The sequence below is a fragment of the Phasianus colchicus genome, chromosome 3, assembly GCF_987193195.1.
Source record: "Phasianus colchicus chromosome 3, bPhaCol1.hap1.1, whole genome shotgun sequence".
In the NCBI taxonomy this organism is placed as follows: Eukaryota; Metazoa; Chordata; class Aves; order Galliformes; family Phasianidae; genus Phasianus; species Phasianus colchicus.
This window is the reverse complement of record NC_143438.1, coordinates 25,241,088-25,262,909: the sequence shown is the minus strand read 5'-3', so window position 1 is coordinate 25,262,909 and position 21,822 is coordinate 25,241,088. Positions and strand designations below refer to the sequence as shown.

Sequence of the window (21,822 nt, the reverse complement as noted above, 5' to 3'; positions counted from 1 at the left end):
TGGGTAAGAAATTCCATACAGGTATCATATCAGTGTTTCCTGATACATCCACAATATGAGCCCTTTCTGAACTCCAATTTGCACACCTGTCTGTTGCTTAGCCCAACCTTTTTTTTAATCCCAGATTTCAAAACTTCATTTCTGACTGTACCTCAGTCACATTTCTTCAAGTACTCTTCACCCTGCCTCTGAAAGCTAGCAATGTAGCACTTCATTGTTACATTAAAACAAACAAACAATAACAACCAGGTTCCAAAAAACATGAAAGAACACAGTAAAATACTCAACTGTCTCTGCAAAATTTTCACTGCTTAGTAACCTCATTATATGCATGTAATGTGCCATTGAAACTTAAAAAGTTTCATCCTTGATGAAATATCCATATCCCATAGCTTTTCACTTTAATTTTAGAAGTTGCACAGTTCTCTCTCTTCTAGCATTTTAATTAAACTTCAGTCACATAACCAAGCTAATGTCACTTTTTCTAAAACATAACACTCATCAATATGCTCCATACATCATTCATTTCAGTCAGTCAGAAAGTTGGGCAGCTGAGATGTGAAGTAGACATTCAATTGAAATAAGACTAGATTTAGTAGATTTACATTCTAGTCACAATGCTGCATGTCTGTACTGTGATCTTTTTGCAAAAAAAAAAAAAAAAAAAAAAAAAAAAAAACCTATTGCTCTGCCCATTTTCAGAAGTACATGCTAACTTTCACTTCTAAATTTACTGGTGGTTATTCCAGTAATTCTGAAAGAAAGATGTGGAATTAGATTGGAATGCTCAGAATAAATTCAAAATAATTAGTGGAAATATGCAGAGAAACACAAATGACAGCTTCTAAGAATGCAAAATACCTCCATATCTTAGTTCTAACTCATGAGTAGCAAGAATAGCCTGAAATCTCAGTCATAACTGCAGGATGTTAATCTAGGACAGAACTCTTAATCAACAGGTATAAAAATTAACTCTCAACACCATTCTGAATTAAATATACCTTTCCCCCCCAAAATGGTAACTGCTACTGAAGCTTAAGTAATTATGATGCTCAACACACCCTGCAGATCATCTCTTGAAGACTTAATCACTGCGCATATGTATGCAAACTTTGAGACTAAATACTGTATCTTTCCAATATTAATTGATACAAGAATACAAGCCTACAAAAGGAGCCTGATGCTTGGAACAGGCACTTGGGTGGCCAGTAAAATTCATTCCTTTCCTGAACGCACAAGCAGAAGGATCATGTTTGCTAACTGAATGGTCCTCTTGTTATACTCGTAATGTAACAACTTATTCTGGAATAACAAGTTCAGGAAGGACCGAAAACAAACAAAAAAAAAAATAGTAATGAGAATAGCGAAATAGTTTCACACTGCATTATGAACATCTCAATTTTTTAATCTGCCCAGCTATCAGATAAGTGAGCAAATGAAGGAGGCATAATCGTTAAGGTTTGATGAACAAATCCTTCAGAATAAATCATAGAAATCACAGAATAGGTTGTGTTGCAAAGGACCTTGAAGCCCACCCAGCCCCAACCCCCTGCTGTGGGCAGGGCTGCCAGCCAGCATCTCAGCCTGCCCAGAGCCCCATCCCACCTGGCCTTGACAGCCTTCAGGGATGGGGGACCACAGCTTGTATGGGAAGCCCGTGCCAGCCACACATTTCTACTTATCAGCCTACCTGAAGAGTCAACTACATGCATCTATAGCAGACAAGTTCTTAAAAAAAAAAAAAAAAAGTGAATCTGAGTGATTAGAAAATCTCTCCTCCAAATACAGAAGACTTCCAAGAAGCTAAGAGTACAGGATAGTTTCATCTGGTCAACATAAAACAGTTCTCAGATGACAAGTAATGAAAATTAAACAGAACTGTAATCATGGATTTTTACTTTGTCTCTATGCTTTAAACACAAAAGGATTATTAGGATATTCCATTTAGTTTTTGAAACTGTGACTTTACAAATGCTGTGCTCTTCCCAAAAATTGAATAGAATACGAAGTTTAACTCAATCAGAAGAGTGCTATTAAACTTCAATTACAAATGCATGATGGTTCTGGTGGTGCTATTTAGACCCATTAACAGATGAAAAAGAAGAATGAAATAATTTTTAAACAACAAGTTGCAGGCAATTGTTTCCATGTGTTTTGATTTCCCCTGATAAACAGCCCTTCTTACTAATGAAAATTGAGTGTGATAGTTGTCCAGACTAAAGACCAAAAAACAGTACCTACTAAGCAATAATAGACACAAGAAACTGAGAATCAAAAAGAAGACAGAACCAAATGTGTTACACTGTTCCTCTAAGTCAGCATGTAAGTAGTGTTGCCATAAACATAACAGACCCAGACTAGAACAAGTCAAACCAGAGTTAAAAGTAATTGTGTCCTGATGTGGAATAAATCTTTCATCAGTCTTGCAGATTTAGGAGTAACATTAAGGGCTGCAGAACACTGGAGAGATAAATATAATCCCTCACAAATAGAAAAGATCTTGCTGATGAAAGAGCAGGATGCAAACTGTAAAAGATGGTACATCCTTACAATTTCAATAATGCTTTTCTGCTGAAATAGCATCATGTCACATATATGAGGCTTACATAGGAACAAAGAAATCCTCCTCGTAACCAACACAAGGTGTGATGTTTTCTATCAGCAAAAAAAGTTAATGGAACGAGTTCTGGAAGACTTGGAGAGACAATACATAGACTTGGAGAGAAACCTGACAGCAACATTTGTGTTACTTTGAGTAACCTAATCAACAATTAGGGGGAAAAAACATACACCAGGTTTAACTATCCATTCTCTGTACATATATATATGCTTTTTTTTTTGCACAAAAAGAACTACTTTGCCTAGACATGGATGGAGCAAAAAGCTTTTTCATACTTCATAAGAAAGCATCTTTGGAACAAGCAGACCAAATGGCAGCTCAGAAGCAATAGCAGCTGTCCCAAGGAAGAGCAGAGGAGTAGAGCATGGATCGGAGCAAACCTGCATTGACCACCAGCACCACCAACCCAGCTACCCAGGCCGTCAACCTTCGCTGGCCAGCACATATGCAAAGTCTCTAGAAAAGGGAAAAGATTCCAATGAGTACCGCTGATGTGAAATACTTCAGGCCATTCTTTGAGAATACCATCTAGCAGGAAGGCTTGTGGCAACACTCACAGTACACACGCTTGCAGGAAGACACACCAGACATTGCAGTCCCATGATTTGAATCTGATGCCAGGACAGCAACAAAATTCTTGTTCATCTAAGGATGGGCAGCAATGAAATCTACAGGATTTGCAAGGTGCCCAAACATGTAATGAGTATAAAGAATACAGCTACTCACAGTGGTTTGTTTTAACTTTTCCACACAGGAGGCTCAGGAATATCAACTGTCTGGAACTGCCTACAGTCTGTCAGAGGTGTCAGTTTAAGGAAATGGGCTATGAATGTATCTTTATTTCAGTACTAGGGAAGTCAAGGTTATGTATTCAACGACTCAAGGAGAGCTCAGTTACAGAATCACCAAGGTTGGAAAATATCTCTAAGACCATCTAGCCCAATCATCTACCTACCACCAATAATACCAACTAATCACATCCCTTAGCACAATACTTAAACATTTCTTGAACACCTCCAGGGACAATGACTCCATCACCTCCCTGAGCAGTCTATTCCTGTCCCTGACCACTCTACTGGAAAAACTTTTCCTAACATTCAACCTGAACCTCCCCTAGAGCAACTTGAGGCATTGCCTCTAGTCCTATTGCTAGTTATGCAGGGAAAGAAGCCAACTCCCACCTCATCACAACCTCCTTTCAGGTAGTCATAGTCCTAAACATTTAAAGGATGTTTATATAGGTGTCGCATGTGCAATTAAGTGAAAATACAAAAAGGAAGTGGGATTTCTTCCAGACTGATGTATTGCTAACTCAAAGCACACCATGACATTCAGACACAATAGGCTGACAGGAATATTTCCGAATGCGCATTTCAATAAATTCACATATCAGAACAGATTGAAGGGGTTTTCTTTAGAGGAATACTTCACTAGAATATATTTTAACAGAAACACAATACACCAATTACTGTGGAAACTCTTGCCAAAACATTTTAGCATTAATTTTGACAGGGCTGGCAATAAGAACAATGAATTCATACAGATTTGAAATGTTTGAATTACACTGCAGAATTACTTGGCTATCAGCACTGTTGTATGGCTGCATAAAGTTAGACACAGCAAAGAAAATGACTATCGTGCACTTTTCTCTTTGCATCACCCTACTTACTATGTTTTAGTGTTGAAAGTCAAATGACAGCACCAATCAAGGAAGTGGCAGTACTAATCTCCCCATTTGAGCTTTAAGCAGAAAATGCTTCATTCATTTCAGGCTCTCAACTTGATTGTTACTCAAGAAGCAGATATAAGACAGTGTATTATTTGTGATATAGAAATGTCCATGTACACCAAATAACGGTCTGTTTTATAATTTGCTCTTAATTAGCTTACAGAGAAAGTAGAGCATATTATGCAGTAAAAACCCTAACTTTTAAGAAGAATAAAGTCATTTACTATTTACTATTACGTTTACTATAGCATTATATCAAATTGATAATTAAGCCTGGAATAACAGCACAACATTCTTGCAAATATGGCTTTTACAACTGAACTTCATACAAAAGTTCAGCATCCGACCCAAAACTCTGTTTAGAAGACAAACAGCTGCTCCTCTGCATGATCCACCAGACAGAACTCTAAGCTAAGATCCAGGAGCTCATTACGACTTTTGAAAACGCACTTGAGATTTCAGCAGAGCTAGAAATATCTGTTGCTCATGAGAGCTAAGATTAGAGGAAGATAACTAGCAAGAATTAGGATAAATAAAGCTAGCAAGACTGCTTACAGTTAATACTTCAATAATTGAAACAGGCCCTTTCTTGGGAATACAAAATACTGTCATACTTCAAGCTATTTCCATGTTACATCTCTGCTCCAACTTCTTGCAACTTCTACTTTTCCCCAGCTTTAACATAGTTGGATTTGATGTTTCTGCACTCCCTGTCAAGCCAAACAAAGCCTGACTTTTTCCATGCAAAAGAGGAAAACACGCCTCTTGGGAATCACCCCAAAGCAGTTCTCTGTCCATGAAACACCTCTATAGGAGTGTCACAGGATGGAAAAGGTCAGTTCCAATTGAGTCCCAGGACTGCAGGAGATAGAAGGATGGCCATATGATTAAGGCAGTTAAATGCCTTCCGAGGAGGCATCACTGGTCTGACCTTCACCTCATCAGTCCTGAAGCTCTCAGTCTTAAGCAAACTGAACTTTTTACTACTGATCCACCAAATGTGGTGTTTCCATTCTCTAAAATGCCAGATTTGAAGAAATTGTGATGACGTAAAAAAAAAGAAGTACATCTGAAGTCTTTGGGAAGCCTGTTTTCATAATAATATATATATATATATGATGTCATATATTCCAGGCATTTAGAAGACGTACAAAATTAGAGAATGTGACACTTTCAGATTTAAAACACCCTGTACCTCATTATTTCCTCTGTAAAATGAAGATAAATATGCTAAGAGAGGAAATTTATTTCACAGCACCTCTTCAGTACTTGTGAAGTGGTCATGCTACAGTACGATATTTCTTAGTCTTCTCAGTTTTCAGGAGAAAATTTAAATAATTCATTAAACAAGGTATCAGGGTAGGTATGGAGGGGATTTGTTTATCTCTAATTCTATCCATTCAAATGTAACTGACAGAAGCTGCATTTTTGTTGTGCTTGCTGATCATTACAACCTGTGCTATACTTTCCCAGTTTTGGAGTACTCAATTAACACCCACTCTGCACTGTCCCAGAGGTTGATGATATGATGCATAGGGAAATATAGGTTAAAAAAACATTAAGGAACACAAATAAGAAATATTTTTGCAATATTGAAACTTATTGTTTGATTTCAAGTTGAGATTGAACTTTCACAGAGATCCACATTTTATGCACTCTAGCTCATCCTCCTTCCAATTAAAACTTGTACATTTGCCAATAAAGAGTAAAAAAATCAGCAGTTCATTTGTTTTGTTTGCTTGAGTTACTCATCCCTAAATCACACGCTCTTCCCACCTACTTACCATGCAGCAGTGTTGGAAGGATTCAAACTGCGGTCTCTGTTGCCAGTGATTACAATTATAAAAGTGCTTTTTACTTAAAAAGAAGGACTGGACCCAATGCCATGAAAATACTGTCTTGAAACACCAAAGTTTTAAAATCTTAAGATGACAGTATTTTCCAACACAACAGATGCACTTGGTCTGATAACACAGAGTCTGGCCTGTTAAACATAAATCCTAGGAGTTAAGATAAATAGCAAATCACTTGTTTCACCTGAAAAATCCCAAATACTTCAGTAGCCAAAAACCAGAGCCCAAACAAAATATTCAGTTTGTTTAAAGTTTTCCAAAGAAACGTCTCATATTAAGTATGAAAACTCATCACAAAAAGCCATGACAAGGAACAAGGAATTCATACGTGGAGGGAAATTGAAGGAGATGCTAAAAGGGTGGCATTTTTGTTTTGCTTAAGTCAGTCACATCTTAAGCAGCAACACTGCATTCTAAAAAAAAAGTCTTTCATTCACTTAGGCAAAAACTCAAACTACAGTAACTGGAACACTTCAGCAAAGAGCAGAAAGCAAAGAGCTACATATGACTTCAGGAGAATCTCAGGGACAGAATTAAGCTCTCAAAGATTAGAAACAGTTATGCAGCCTCTTCAGGGAAACCACTCTTTAGACATTTAAAAATTAATAAGCAATGATTAGTTGTTTTCTTTTCACTATAGAAAACACATCAGGAGAGAATAAAATCTACTCAAGAAAGTACACACAAACTCTTTAAAAAATCTTATTATTCAAATAGACAATTTCTGGCCTATACCCTCTGCTTACTTTCCAAGTACAGCTGTTCATGGCTTCACTAAAGATTCTGCCAGCATAAAGAAGCAAGCAGAAGTTGCATACCAGTATAGTTAAGTGGCAGTAAAAGCTAGAGAGAGCAAGTAAAAGGCATCCACTTTAAAATCCCAGGATTTTTTTTTTAGTGCCCACGATATTCTGATGATTAGCTCATAATAATAGACTGTATAAGGATGTACTGCTGATGCCAGAATAAAGTTTTTCTGAGGTTTCTCCTCCTCCAAAATCCAAATTTCAGATCCTGTGATTGGTTAGGAAAACACAAAATTTGATATTCACTCTGTTTTCACCATCTTGTATTACTATACTAATTGCAACGCCCCAGCTCCACAAAAGACTGAAAAAAGAACTGCTTATTTACCACATCATTAAGGATTTCTTTCTAATATAACAAAGTATTAGCTGGATAAATAAAATATGGAATATTATTTAGTAATAGGTTCAACTAGACTTTTCCAGTCTTGTACTTTCCTCATCTACTCATAAAGCATTACCCACCTTCATGCACAGGACATTCAAAACTGAATGTTCCGATACAGCACAAGCATTCAGGATTTATTACTGTCATCTAAAATGTATGTATTTGTGTTTATGTGTACGCATACATAGAATCGTAGAATTGCTCAGGTTGGAAAAGACCTTAAAATATCATCAAGTTCAACCACAACCTAACCATACCACCTCAACTCTAACAACCCTTTGCTAAATCATGTTCCTGAGCACCACATTCAAACTGTTTTTATACATGTTCAGGGATGGTGACTCAACCACCTCCCTGGGGAGCCTATTCCAGTGTTTAACTTCCCTTTCCGTAAATAAGTTTTTCCTAACCTAAACCTCCCCTATATACATACACACAATCTTCTTTTAATCTATATCAAGCTGAGACTTGAGTATAAATACCTGGCTTTTCCTTCCTCTCCCCTGCAAGACCTAATGGAAGGAAACCAAAAACCGGGACCCAAAGAAATGACAAGTGCCACAAAATTCCCCTACTTCTCAATCCAACCAGGTACTTTATGGTGCAATTAGACAAGTAACTTAATCTTTGAGCAATATGGAAAAAGTATCTTTTGGCAAATGTGAACTGGGTCTACAGCCAGTAGACTTCACTGACAAAGCTAGTACAGAACAGATCTAAACATCTTGCTCCACGTCAGACACCTTAATCTTTATCTTGCAGTATCCAGCTGATTCTTATACTTTATTCAGATGCTTAACCAGCCCTTACAAGTTGGGCTAGGCCTCATGATAGAGAAGATGTAAGCTTTTCTTAGATCTCCTTTCTGCAAAGAGAAGCATTTGGGAATTCCTGCAGCCTCAGAGGAATTTAGGCAGCTTTTAAACACAGCACGTAAAAACAGCAGGGTGCAGAAGGAAAAATTCTGAACATTTCCCCTGTGCAGTTTGATCAATACTTCTCAAACCAAACTATTTCAGGTGAATTCACAAGTTAACAAAACTATATCGTTTTTGCTCAAAAAATGTTAAATAAAGAATCATAGGAAAAGTAGTAAAACTGCAGTCAGATATTGTAGCTAGGTTTAAGACCGCAATGTGGGACTGAGACATTCAAAGAAAAACCCTAAAGTGAATTTTTCCTTTTCTTAGTCAACTCACTTAGCAATCAAAAAAAAAAAAACCTAACACTCTAAATCCTTTTCCTGCTAAAATTTCTTTGAGACCTACATGTTGGATTTGGAAGGAAGGTCGTTCCTCACCACTTCTTTCTTAAAAGTATACATCTTTACTGCTTATGTGAAAATAACTGGTACCATTCAATAGGCAAATTAACTGAATAAAAACACATCCTCTCTCGTATTCACATAGATGCAGTTTGGTTAAGGTCTTTAAAGTCAGGAAATAAAGTGACCTTAATCCTGGCATAATAGAAAATCAATGTTTTTCTAATTTGAGGAGTGAGGGTTTCAGCCATGGAATAATAAATCCAAGCCAAGAAATGGCATTTCTTACATAAAGAGAGCTATCAGTCCTTTGAGTCAGTCAAACCTCTGAAAGAACATCTGTCCTGTTTTCTCACCTGGAACAGTGGGGAAAAAAAAAGAAAAGCACTTGTGCTATTTCTAAAGTCTCTTAACTACAGATGGACAAACCACTTTCAATCCCTTCACTGCCAACAGTACATCTGGATATTCAAAAACATGTCATTACAAGGAAATACAGACATGCAAGATGTAAATATGTAAATCTAAATACTCTTTACATCACTGTTGTTAGTAAAACATCCTATATATTTTGAAGAAATTATTTTCTTCAAAATTAATCTGATGCCTTGTCTTGGAGAGTAAGTAAGAAAAATTAAAATAAATTATCATGTAACAATTAAGAATACATTTTTTCCCTATGTCTAAATGCAAGTTGTTTCCTTGGACTAGCAAACAACAAGTTCAGTAGCAACACATTCAATAAAATCTCTAAAACCTTATGAGGTTTTATGTAGATGTTGATTTTCCCTCTCCATTTTACATGCTGGAATGTCAGTAAGTGTCCTGAATTGCTGATCAGTGTGATGACCGCTTGAAATAGTTCAAAAGAAGAAAGCATTTTGCTGAATAAACTAACAATGGCAAAGACCTCCACGTTACAGCTATTGTGTCACAGGAAGATTCACAACCTTGAAAACGTGGCACAAAAGAGAACAAAAGGTTGGCTTCCTCAACCTGCTCACTCAGAGGATTAAGGACAAAATATGATACAAATAGCCATTTTCTCAACACAGGATTTGATGTTAACTCCATTCCCCTCCCAGTTTTACAGCAGTAGCATTGTTACTTAGTGCTATCAAATCTATGGTCAATAATTCTGCACAAACAACACATGCACTTGATTCGCTAGCCAGTAGTATGCAGCAAACAGGTGCACTTAAAGTTTACAGAATATGAAATTGTGTTCTGTGTCTCCCAATGTCATAACATACCTCGATATTAATTCCCAAGGAAAATAGAAAAGGTAATTTCACACACCAAAATCTTTAATTGACCTTGAGAATGCAAGATCGCAAAGTGATCCTGGTGATCATGCTTACTGTCCCCTACACAGTTACAGATGCCTACAGCTTTTTCCCCAGACTTGCTCTTACAATGCAGTCATGGGCTGCAAGCACAATATCTGTGTCAAGTTAAAAATTGAGCTTTTTAGAGAAATAAGAAAAAGTACTATAATGTAAGCCCATAATATAAATAATAGAAGGCTAAAGCTTTGCTAAATTCTATGTATTTGTTACAGAAAGAGCTTTCAATCTCAAAGCTAGTAATGGCTTTCAATGGCTGAGGCAGTAGAAGTTTCTAAAAAGATTAAGGTGGAACACCACAGGTTATGATCACAATGTCACCACAGTGTCAGTAACAAACAAATATATGCCATGGGGCTTAATTATGATTCAGAAACACTTTTTTGTTGTTGTTTCTTTAGAAAATTCACTTTCTTCAAAACTTCCAGAGTGTTTTATATAAGAATTTTTTCTTGTAAAGTTAACTACTATTGTGAAGTACAAGTCAATCAGATCTACTATAAACAAGACAAAAAATAATCAGCAGATGTCAGAAAACACATTCATCACAGCCCGTGGTTTGTATTCTGTACCCGCACAATGGCTGATAGTTATTCCTCCAGTCCATCAGCTGACAGAACACACTACACAATACAAAGGCCAATTCCACATCAGGATTGTTGTGGCAAACTTAATTGTAGGTCTTTCACAAACCCCATTTATTTGGTTTGACCTATTATACAAGCAGTTCAAACCAGTACAAAGACATACAACAGCAAAACAGCACTGAACTCAAAGAAGAGTCATATTCAAGTAGGCAGAGTAATTTATCAGCTTTGTATATCTATATGACCAAGTTTCAAGTTACCTCCTCAGAAATGGAAAAATTATAGGAAATTTGGAAGGTAGCACAATGTTGAAATAATATATTTTTAAAGTAGTTTCATCTAATTGAAAAAACTATGCATGCTGCTTTTCTATAATGCCACTATTACCTTTTGCATGAGAGCTATTAGCAATTACTGAAAGACATTGTTTTCACAATATGCAATGTGAAAATCCAATGATTCAATCTTTCTCTGCCCAAGTCATAAAATAATCTTTTCAATCTGTTTTTAAATTACCTGGTGCATTAAAACTTCGGGAGTGTCTTATCTGGCTCTTCCCAGATTCCCACAATAACAAAAATATTTCGGGAAAAGAAAAATGAACAACATTTTTGAAACTTTAAAAGAGACAGTACCATTCCGCAACCTCATATCTCTGACTAGATATAACTGTGAATTTTGTAAGTATTCAAGTTACATTTTCTTCATTTAACATTAGAGTTCATATCAGTTAAGTTTCTCAATCTAGTTCATAGTGATGGTGATAATGGCAGCTTTTGATTTGGCTTGCAAGAGTAGATGTCACAGAGCAGACACAGTGTATTTGATGTCATGATTTTGAAACATACAGTGACCCGGGAATTATCTTCAAGGTCCCTTCAAACCTGAGTCATTCTATGATTAGAAAAGAAATTCCTATCCATTCCATGATTTCCCCTTGTAGGAAACACGACCAAGAAATGCGCGCACCACAGAGATTTGAGGGAACCATTTAATAGTCTCTACAGATTTACTGTAGTATTGAAAAACATTCAGGAGACTTATAGATGAAAACATAAATGGTTTGCAGAAACAGGCATTTTGAAAAGCCAAGATTTAAAACCAAAATAAACAGCAGAAAAACAAGTAGTGAAAAAAAAAAATCACTGAGACACAGACGTGCTGTAAAAAGAACAAGCAGGTTTACAAGGGTTCTACAAAAGGCAATGCATGAATAAGGAGATGGGCCCTACTCTTTCAAACAATGCTAGATGCAAGCAAGACAAGAACACAGGAAGCAAGAAAGGTAAATGACACAACTGAGCTTCCTCCTCAGGCAGAAATTTACCTCTTCTCACCAATTCAGGAATACCAAGTTTTCTGCAATCCCTTTCCTGTCCTATAAATTTACATTGATTAGAGAAGTCCAGGGAGAAAGCTGTGGGCTCTAACTACTTTTGACACTGAGAAGCAAGGTAAACGAAGCCTGAGGCAATGGAACTGCACTGACAGGAATTTAAATGGAAAGTGTTGTATTAATTACCACAAAACTGATAAACTCAAGGAGTCAATGATGCCAGCAAGATCCTGTCACTTACAAATCCTAAGCAGTTAGCTGTGGTTCAGTGAGCTGAGGGCATCTGCTGCTTTGTCTCATGGTAACAGTCATCGCTAAATCTGTAGACCTTCAATAAAGACAACACAACTAGAGCATTTTACATTCAAAACAAAAACCAAGCTTGATATTTCAACAGCACAGCTTTCAACTGCAAAGCATTTCAAGAACCTTTCCCCTCTCCATGGGAATCATCAGAAGAAAAAGCATTAGTTGAGTCAGGCTAGAGCTCCTGCTAACATCTGAACCAGTTTCCTTAACACAAGACAATACATAAAAGAGCAGTGAAACTAAGAAAAATATATAAAGGCATTTGGTAATCTTTAGGGCTGATTCACTCAAATGCAGTGCTGGAGAGAATACAAAGCTTTATCAGTGACTTCAAGGTCTGCCAAACGGATGCTGCCCTCTACCTACTCCTGACCTGATAGTTACTGACTGGCAAAGCCAGTTTCTCCTCAATAAAAGGTAAAAATCTGTAAAGCAAGAAAAACAAGAAATAAAAGCAGTGAAGAAACACATAAAGGAAGAGCAGGAACTTGGCAGTTAAATTCCAAATACCTGGAATTTAATAAAACAAGTGAAATGGTGGTTAAAAAACTCATCACGACAAGAAGAAGCATTTTAAGAACTGCAGATGTGTGACCTACTGAAAGACTTTCATTGTCAGTGTGCTCATAACATATCAAAGTTCACCTTCTGTACATTTCATAAAACAGTCTTAAACTCAAGGTACAGGTCTTTGACACAAATGAAAATGTTCTCAGATGCCAATGCTTTTACTGAGTGGAAAGGCTTGTTTGGTAATGCAGTTGGTTCTCTTTCGACTAAACATATTAAATCTGACCCTGATTCCAATGAGAATTTGAAATCTGCAAAGTCAGTCAGATTTAAGCCTGAGTTCCCATTTCCACTACTTCAGCACAAATCAGTGAGAACTGGGGTATGCTTATCACCCCCAAACTGAGTATAGCTCTCAATGAAAGGTGAGGAGTAATTCTGCCTTTTGTAAGTCCATGACAAAGCATAAGTAAGGCTCAACATCACATATGAGATCAGGTGAAGTACGACAAGATATAGCAAAATGAACGTGGAAAGGTATTTGTTTAAACATAAGCAAGAGACATTTTAATCTTACCCTTAACCCCAAAGTGTCCTGTTCTCAATCCATTGGCAACATGCTGTTATTAAATAGATTGCAGTAGAAATTTGAAGCCTATTTTAAAACAAAGGTTTCCACAGAGGAGACTGACAGGCCTTTATCTACAAACACACTGCATATCAACTGTGGCCAAAGAAAAGCTGCTAATGAATGTGTTAGATATACTACCTAGTTTTGTTTTGTGTTTTTTAACATTGGTACAAAGGAACCTCGAATTTGTTGCTTCTGTAAAATCTCCTTTGATGCTACATCTACAGAAGGACAATGGAACTCCTGAGCATTTCTCTATTCCGCCAGCACTTCTACAGGTTACCGTGCCAAAAGGAACTGCCAGTGCTCAAGGACAGGTGAAAACAAATCTGAACGTGTAAGAAATGCTTGGGATTATTACTGAACAATTGGATGAAAACAGAATATTAATGTAGATACAACTGTCTTCTGACATCCAGTTTTACAGAAAAAACACCACAAAAAAAAAACCCTGCACTGATGGTATTTCTCCCTGGCAAAAGCCATGTCCCTAAAATCCTACCAAAAACATTCCTGGTTATACCAAAGTTTGTCCTCAAACACTGAAAACAAATGTACAATTTGTATTCTTTAGAAGATACCGTGAAAATACTCTATTAGAGAATAAACTTACAGGGTTTTCTCTTTTCCCCTCCCATGACAATAATGCAATCCATATTTTGTACAAAGACCATCCCCTAAATGTTTTGAAAGCTAGACATAGTTTCAGAAGTGTATGAAATTTAACTTGATGAAATTCATAGAAATCTACTGTGGGAGCTACCACTTACACTTTAATAATTCTAAAGATACATTCGTTGATTTTTGTGCAGCAAGAAAGTCAACAATATTCTTCCAACTGGGCTTACGTGATCACTTACCTCTAGCTAGCAAAATCACCTTGCTGAAATCATCTTCCAGTAAAAATTTAAAAAAAAGTCATCTGTTCCACAGTACCAACAGCAAAATAGAGACTTTTTGTTATGCAACAGGTTTGAACACAGCTGGTAAGTCATGGTTTTGTTCAATGTCAACATGGTTTCACTTTTCCATAGGAAATCAATTGCTAAAAACATAGCTAAGTAGGCAAGAAGTTAGGACAGGCTTCAAATAGATTTTCTGCAAGTATATGCATGCACAACTTCAGGTCACTGTTATGACAAAGGCTTCCTAAGAAGCTCATTTTTTCAGTAAGCTGTTTGCAGTTAAGACTAAAGCAAGAGGCGATACAGTACATCAGAACCTCTAATTTTATAAACACCTTCACAATTACTGGTTCCACATTTAAAGAAAAGTAATCCAAGAACATTAACTGTTTGAAGATCTTCCAACTACAGTCTTATCAACAATTACAGGAATACCGTGACTCTATAAACAATCTATTTTTATTTTTTTTTTTAATGATGTGAAATTCTTCAATGAGAGACTTTTATCAGGATGAGTCAGGGACAAAAAAATAGATGCACTGCAAATGAATTTATGCATGATCCTTTCACAATAAAAAAGCAAGCACTACAGAATATAGATACTGAGCTGTAAGATTTAGTTCCAAGTGATATTATTCCATTCCTGTTTCTTCTTCATTTTGCTTGATGTGACTAGCAAATTAACTGTACTCTGAAATCCAGTTTGTTTTACAAAATTACTTCATTGCTACAAGAACTCCAACTCAAAACCTTCAGATATTTTCCATAGCTACTCTTCTTTTGGTTATTACTTCAAATTCTCTCTTCTCCTTACCATCTGCCTCTATATATTCTAAATAACATTCACCTTCACACAGTAATATTAGAGTGTCATTCACAGACTGCCAACATGAGGCAGAACATTACCACTGTTGAACTTGATGTACATACTTAGAACATACTCAGAAAACACAACATCAATTTTTTGCACCAAAAAATTGTATCTGTATTACCAATAAGAACAGGTAATATGTTTTCTTCAGAAACTAAATTCCATTGTCATGTGTTTATTAAAATGAAAGCCTATCCCAATAGTTCTGTTTCCTCATCTAAATACATACATACTATCTAAAAGTATCTGACCTTGCAGTGTCATTCAGCGAAGATAAACTGTCAACATTTAAGTCAGAACAACAGAACAAAACCAAAACAATTATACATGGAAAAAACCCTTCCCTAGACACCAGCAATTTACCACTCAAATCTGCCACAAAGACTATGAAAATAAAATACGTATATTTCTTGCTGTACTTGGAATTTAGTTTGTGGAAAGGAATTCTTGACAGACTGTTGAAACTTTTCAAGTAATTATAATAACTATGAAATACCTAATTGACATTCTCAGTATGAATGTAAGATGCTAAATGGTGTAAACAACAAAACATGTACCCTACTTCCATCTACTGACCAAAAGTTCTCAAGTAAAATAAGTTCACTTCTGTCTTGAAGGGATTGACTTAGAACTTTAGTAATTGAAACATATTCTGAAGATAACTGAGAGCTTTTCTGTTGTCACATATTATCACTTTTTCTGCTGCAATACTGATAAAAATCTTCACTCAGGTTTTAGGTTTCTGACTTCCATATCCCTCAGTGCCACATCCACGCAGTTCTTGAATACCTTCAGGGACAATGACTCCACCACCTCCCTGGAACAGGCTGCCCAATGTTACACTGAATTATGGATTGCAAGAGAGTATAAAATAAAGCACATTATGAAGGACTGCACGTTAAGTAAGCATTAACTGTACTACATGTGCATGTTTTCACATCAATTCATTTGCGCACGTTAGCCATAAGATTGGGAGATCAAGACAGCCTTTCTAGTTGAAATTTAGAATGCAATTGGCGATAAGAGCTGAGGACTTGGGGCACTTGACTGAACAGTAAGACAGGTATCCGTCTCTTGTCTGTCATTTAAGTCCCAAAAATATGACAGAAAAGAAAGGGCAGTAAGATAAAGAGAGGTATCAGTGCTGCCTGAAATATTTACAGACAGAAAATAAGTAGGTTTGTCCTCCACGCAAGCAGCATCACGATAACATGGCAGCGAAGGCCAAAACGTGCCCAGAGATGACAGCACCTTTCCCCACACCTCATTACTTCATCTGGGTGAAGGAGGAAGCAGCAGAGCCAGCAGCAGTTCCTTGGTGGGGAAACACAGGGCAAAGCCTCCCTAAGAGAGGGCTGGACATTTCCTGTCACCTCCACAGCATACTAATAACACAGACAGCACTGATTTGCTGAAAATAAGGGGGACACAGTGAACATGAGATATAAGAGAAGTTTAGAAGTCACTGCTTGATCTCTTCCTCTGGTGGCGGAGGAAGAACTCTGGCAACCCTTGCAGCCGGGGCTGCTTTAATTATGCATATAGAATAAAAGAGTTCCATGCTCAAGTACTATAGGGACACATGACTTAAATTCCCCCAAGCAGAGAAAGAATTACAATGCATAGAAAATGGATTATTTTCCACAGGAAAACAGGACACTCCTGTACATTTAATTTCAGTAGTGAAAAATATTCCAATTCAGTTTGATTAAATTATAGCAATATAAAAACAAAAAAAATGTTTAGGTTAAAAATTCAGAAAACAATGTAATAGAGATCCAACATTTACATAAACGAGACATTTTCATTCCAATTATTAAATTAAATAGCACTTTACCCCACCAACATGTGGAAAATCACTGGGGAAAATGGCTACGCTATACATGAGTTCCGCTCAGTTTTTGTTATGTTAGGAGTGTCACTCGTATACCTGGAAATGAAAAGACTGCAGCTAGAGCACAATTACCTATGTACAGAGCGCTATGGTACGTTGCATAGAAACCTGGGCAATATTTAACATGGCTCATTTGCTTTTAGAAAATACAAATTCAGAGACAAAGCTGTTTGTGCATTAGGTCGCAATTCAGTGAATATCTTTAACCAAGAAAAAAATTACACAAATCAGAATGTTTTCCTTCCGTATTTCCCTTCAAGTTAAAATCCAATAACATTTTGTTTACAGACAAACTGAGTGTTCCAGGCTATTCTTTTAATATCTATGTTTTGTTTATTCTGTTTTATGTGTTTGGTTTTTTTTAGATTGCCATTTTTATGGCCTTCAAAGATTTAGTTACACTGATATAGTGCGGACTCCTCACCATTACACACCTCCTGAAAAAGAAAAATAAATACTTGTCCTAAATTCACCTTTTAAAATGTTCTCATCACATAAGAGTAATTTCAGAGGCATGTGGTCTTAATGGTATTAAAGGTCATGAAACAGACATTTGCCAAAGTAAAGCATTTATTCTACTTCTTCCAGATCAGATCATCTGTGTTACTCTCCATGCACTATGAATAAAACTAAATATGTGAAAGATTAGGCACAAGTTAAGCACAACTTGAGAAGAACACATATATCATGAACAATTCTGTATTTTGCATACTTGCTACCATTCCCACAATGAAGGTGACCAACAAATTATTAAATATCAAAGGAAATAGTTGAAGCCTATGTAAAACAAGCACCAGTTCCAATAGTATATCAACCAGGAACAGGTAGAAGGAACAAAAGTCACGTGCAGATGTCAGGAAGTCAGCCACTGAACTCAGGTAGGACCAATGTTACAGTAAGCCTTGACACTTCCACTGCTTAATCTCAATTAAACTGATAAAAAAAAGCAGCAACAAGACCCTTATGTTACTACTCAGCGGGTTCTGGGTAGCAAAAACAATAAAACACCAAGACTATGCACTGAATAAGAAAAAAAGATTATCAGAAAAGCACAATGAATATAGCATCCCATCTAAAATATAAATAACTGAACAAGAGTTTGTTGAAATAATTGTATTGTAACAACGGCTTCAGAGTTATATATGTTAACATACTGCTGTTATTTTGCGACATTAAACTGCCCAATTACTGTCTGGGTTTCAGGCACAAAAGAAATCTCTGCCTGCCTGATTACTGTGAGGAAAAGAGTGGAAAATGCACCCAAATTTATGAAAACATATCGACAAACAAACTCACAGAAGAAAAATCTAAACAAAACAGAGTTGCAGAATTTAAACCTTCTGCAGAATACAGTAAATTTGCATCCCAATTTCTTTTCTTTCTAAACAAAATAATGCCCTAAATGCCCAAATTAAATCTTTCTCAGAGCAAAACAGGGCTGTGCCTTATCATTAAGGCTTGTTATACTGGAGAAATTGATGGTCTGTAAAACCAAAGAAGGCTGAAACACCAAGCACCAGTAAACAGAATAAACTTCTGACTGCTCGTTAACCAACACTGCTAGCAGCATAGCTTGCCAGGAGTTCAGAGAACAAACAAAAGTGCAGAGCCCTAAAGAGAAGTAAACTCAGGCAGGCTAACAGTAAGAAGGTATTGGGGCTGAGAACCAGGCCATATATTAGGTAACATCAGAAGCCAGGTCATGAGAAATCAGTCTGGGAACACCCATGGAGCGCATGCACAGCCAAGTGCAGGGGCCATCAGGAAGCAGAAGGCTCTCACTTACAGAATGGATAAAATAGAATCAGGCCCATAGCTCCATTTCCTGCTGGTTACACATAGGTCTTCACATGCAGGTCAGGATGGGAAACAGCTGATCAGCTTGCAGCTGTTCAGACCCGGTCCCCTCATCAGCACTGGGTGCTAGCAAGAATTCTGAAGGTTCCTTTAAACATTTGGAGACACAAATAAAAGCCTGCTATTTATTAAAAGGTGAAGTATATCTTGTCCATGCAGGGAAACGCACTGACCAAATCATGACTTTTCACAGAAGATAAGCATCCAAAAGGCACTGAGTTGCTACAGCTGGCAAACAAATGCTCCCAACTTAATGATGCCAAAGTCGTTTCGCACACGGTTTGGGGTAAAGATTAAAGAATACGACAGGATTCAGTCACAATTCAGGTTACCAACTATTCCTGAGATACAAATTATAGTTGATAAAGTTGCTTAGGAATTTATCTAGAGAAATCTGTAATAGAATAAAGGAGTTATATCTGCCCGGCATTTCATTTGTCTCAATATCTCAGAAGCTCTTTCTCAAAGAAGAAATATTTGTCTATTTACTTAGTCCCAGGAAGCGAGCAAACAGGAATGAATGTTAAGTTTGCCTCTTTTAAATAAAACCTATCATGTGATGTTGTCCTCTGATCTCATCATAAAAGCTTTCTCTGAAAAATTAAAGGTTAGCTCATCAGGCAATAAATGCAAGCAATTTCCCCTCACTGTTGAGGTCATGAGAATTTATCATGGATGAGTATTTATTTTTAGCCACTTTCCCCATCGCACCCTTTATGCTATCATTATCATAGTTTGGGGGTCAGGCAGATTGAGCATAATGACAGAAAGAAACTAATAGTTGAGTAGCTCCTCTGTTTAAGTAGGCAGAATTGTGTACTACAACATAGTGATTGTTCAGCTACCTTACCATTAACAACTCACCAGGAACAGAGCTTCATCTAGAAAGACTCAGAAGCATCAAACTGACCGAAATCCGGAAGGGTTATGACATACTTTAAGCATACATTGCACTACAAATACTGCAACATGTAACATCAAAGAGTAAAAGGCTAAAGACTGCTTTGCTGTAGTTTAATACAGCATCAGTAAAAAGACAGTTTTCTAGTCAGAAGGTTTACTATTATTTAAGTCTGCATCTCAGTTATTGTTTCAATTTTCTTTCCAACCTCCAAATAGTACCATTTCTTCATAACTTCCACTAAGGTTCATGTACAAAATGAAGGCTGCAACCTGTCAGAAGGGTATTTATTCCTACATTTTTACACTACCCGTACTGAATGAATACTAATAAAGTTGTGTGCATGAACACCATCTCACTAAGAAACCAAATGAGCAGAAAAAACATGAGGCTTCTAAATTAAATAAGTGCATGTAAAAAAAATAGAATACTAATTTAAAAAAACACTAGTTCGGGTTTTGTTTTTGTTAGTTTAGTTAAATTATGCAAGAGCAATCTGGGAAACTCAGAGTAGCGCAGCAGGATAATTGTGTATGGTCGTTTAAATACCCACCTGCAGATGCAGGAGCCACATACAACCTTAGCATTGAGATCAGCCTCATTTTCCATAGGTCAAAGGCTAAGGGACTGTTCAATCAGCCAAGAGCCAGCAAATATAAAAGCATAGTAGACCCAGACCAATTACACTTCACAGAGATTTATCACTAGGAAATGTTAATTAACATCTTTACTCAATCTAGACTTCTTTTAGGAGATAGAAAGTTAATTCTACTTTGCAAGTCACAAGAGTTCTACCATCTGTTAACATATCGTCCCAGTCTCTGCTTTCCCTCCTGCTTTTTATTTGAGGCAACTAGCAACTGTAATATGGACTGTAACTTCAGATACATTTCAGAATGCATTAAAAGAGGCCTTCATAAAATTCATCCTTTGGAAGGTATCACCTACTTCATTGGGTTTCTGTTTGCTTGTTTTTTTCAGTCTCACATCTCGACTATTTTCTATAAGGAGCTTTAGAATCTAGGAATAAGGCTTCTTTTCAGTACAAGTTAATCTATTTGACGAAGGTGCTGAATTAATCCTCCTACTGCTATCTTCCAAACTATGACTTAAGCAAACATATCTAATGTAGAAGCTGAGAATGTCCTAATTTAACTAAAACTTCAAAAACCTAGCAGCAAGAAAGGGAGAAAAAAAAATGTGTGGGTGGTGGAGGGTAGCGCAGGTTAAGTGGCAAATAAAGCACTGCTTATACACAAAAGTTACACCTCTATCTGGAGAGCAAGTAATAGAGTTTGATCGAGAAAGCGGAAGGCAACTGAAAATAGCAAGAACAATTTGAAAGTAAAACGATAACAGTCTTTGCAGGTTGTGTAACTTACTGGTTCCCCATAAATATATTAACCAACCATAAACAGATCATCTATGGAACATGGCAGAGATTATGAAACATCTTAAAATCAGATAGTATCAAGTTTTTCTTAAAGAACAAGTATATTAATACCCCAGTTTCTTTTATCTTAGTACCTTCTGCATTACAAAACATACCAGCTGAAACCTGTTCTGAAATCCAGCATCTAATGGCCCCAAGTACCAGTAACACACCTCACCTAAAACACTGGAGAAAACACAAATTTTAACAAGACTGGTATGAATTCTCTGTACTCTGTGGGATAAACAAACCTAGAAGATATGCATTGTAACCAAAGATACCATTGTAAGCCAGTTATCCATACAAAAATATTTAAAAATTGTATTTGCAAAGCATTGATCCTCAAAAATTAAAGCTCTGTTGTACAATCACTCAAAAACAACAGCGTTCAGATCAACACTATGCTGCACGTAGGCCATAGTGTTTGAGGGAACAAATGATTTTTCAGATTACTTTTATCAGCATAATCAGTTAAGTCTGTCTACAGAACATATCCTCTCTAATGCATATAGAAATAATAGATAGTTTAACAGCACTATAATAAAACAAACAATTTAAATAACAGACCACACTTCTTCTCTAT

The 21,822-nt window shown here is 36.7% G+C and overlaps 1 long non-coding RNA gene across 5 annotated transcripts in view; it reads right to left on the bottom strand.

Annotated features, from left to right (window-relative positions):
• The window catches only part of LOC149918463 (uncharacterized), a 54,412-nt gene that overhangs the window by 32,061 nt on the left and 529 nt on the right, over positions 1-21,822 (bottom strand). For 4 of the 5 annotated variants that reach the window (XR_016465483.1, XR_016465484.1, XR_016465482.1 and 1 more), the window contains exon 2: positions 21,356-21,417. This is a non-coding gene — a long non-coding RNA (uncharacterized LOC149918463). Of the gene's footprint in view, positions 1-2,735; positions 3,077-21,355; positions 21,418-21,822 lie in introns of those variants that run through there. The other variant, XR_016465486.1, reaches the window with a different exon arrangement.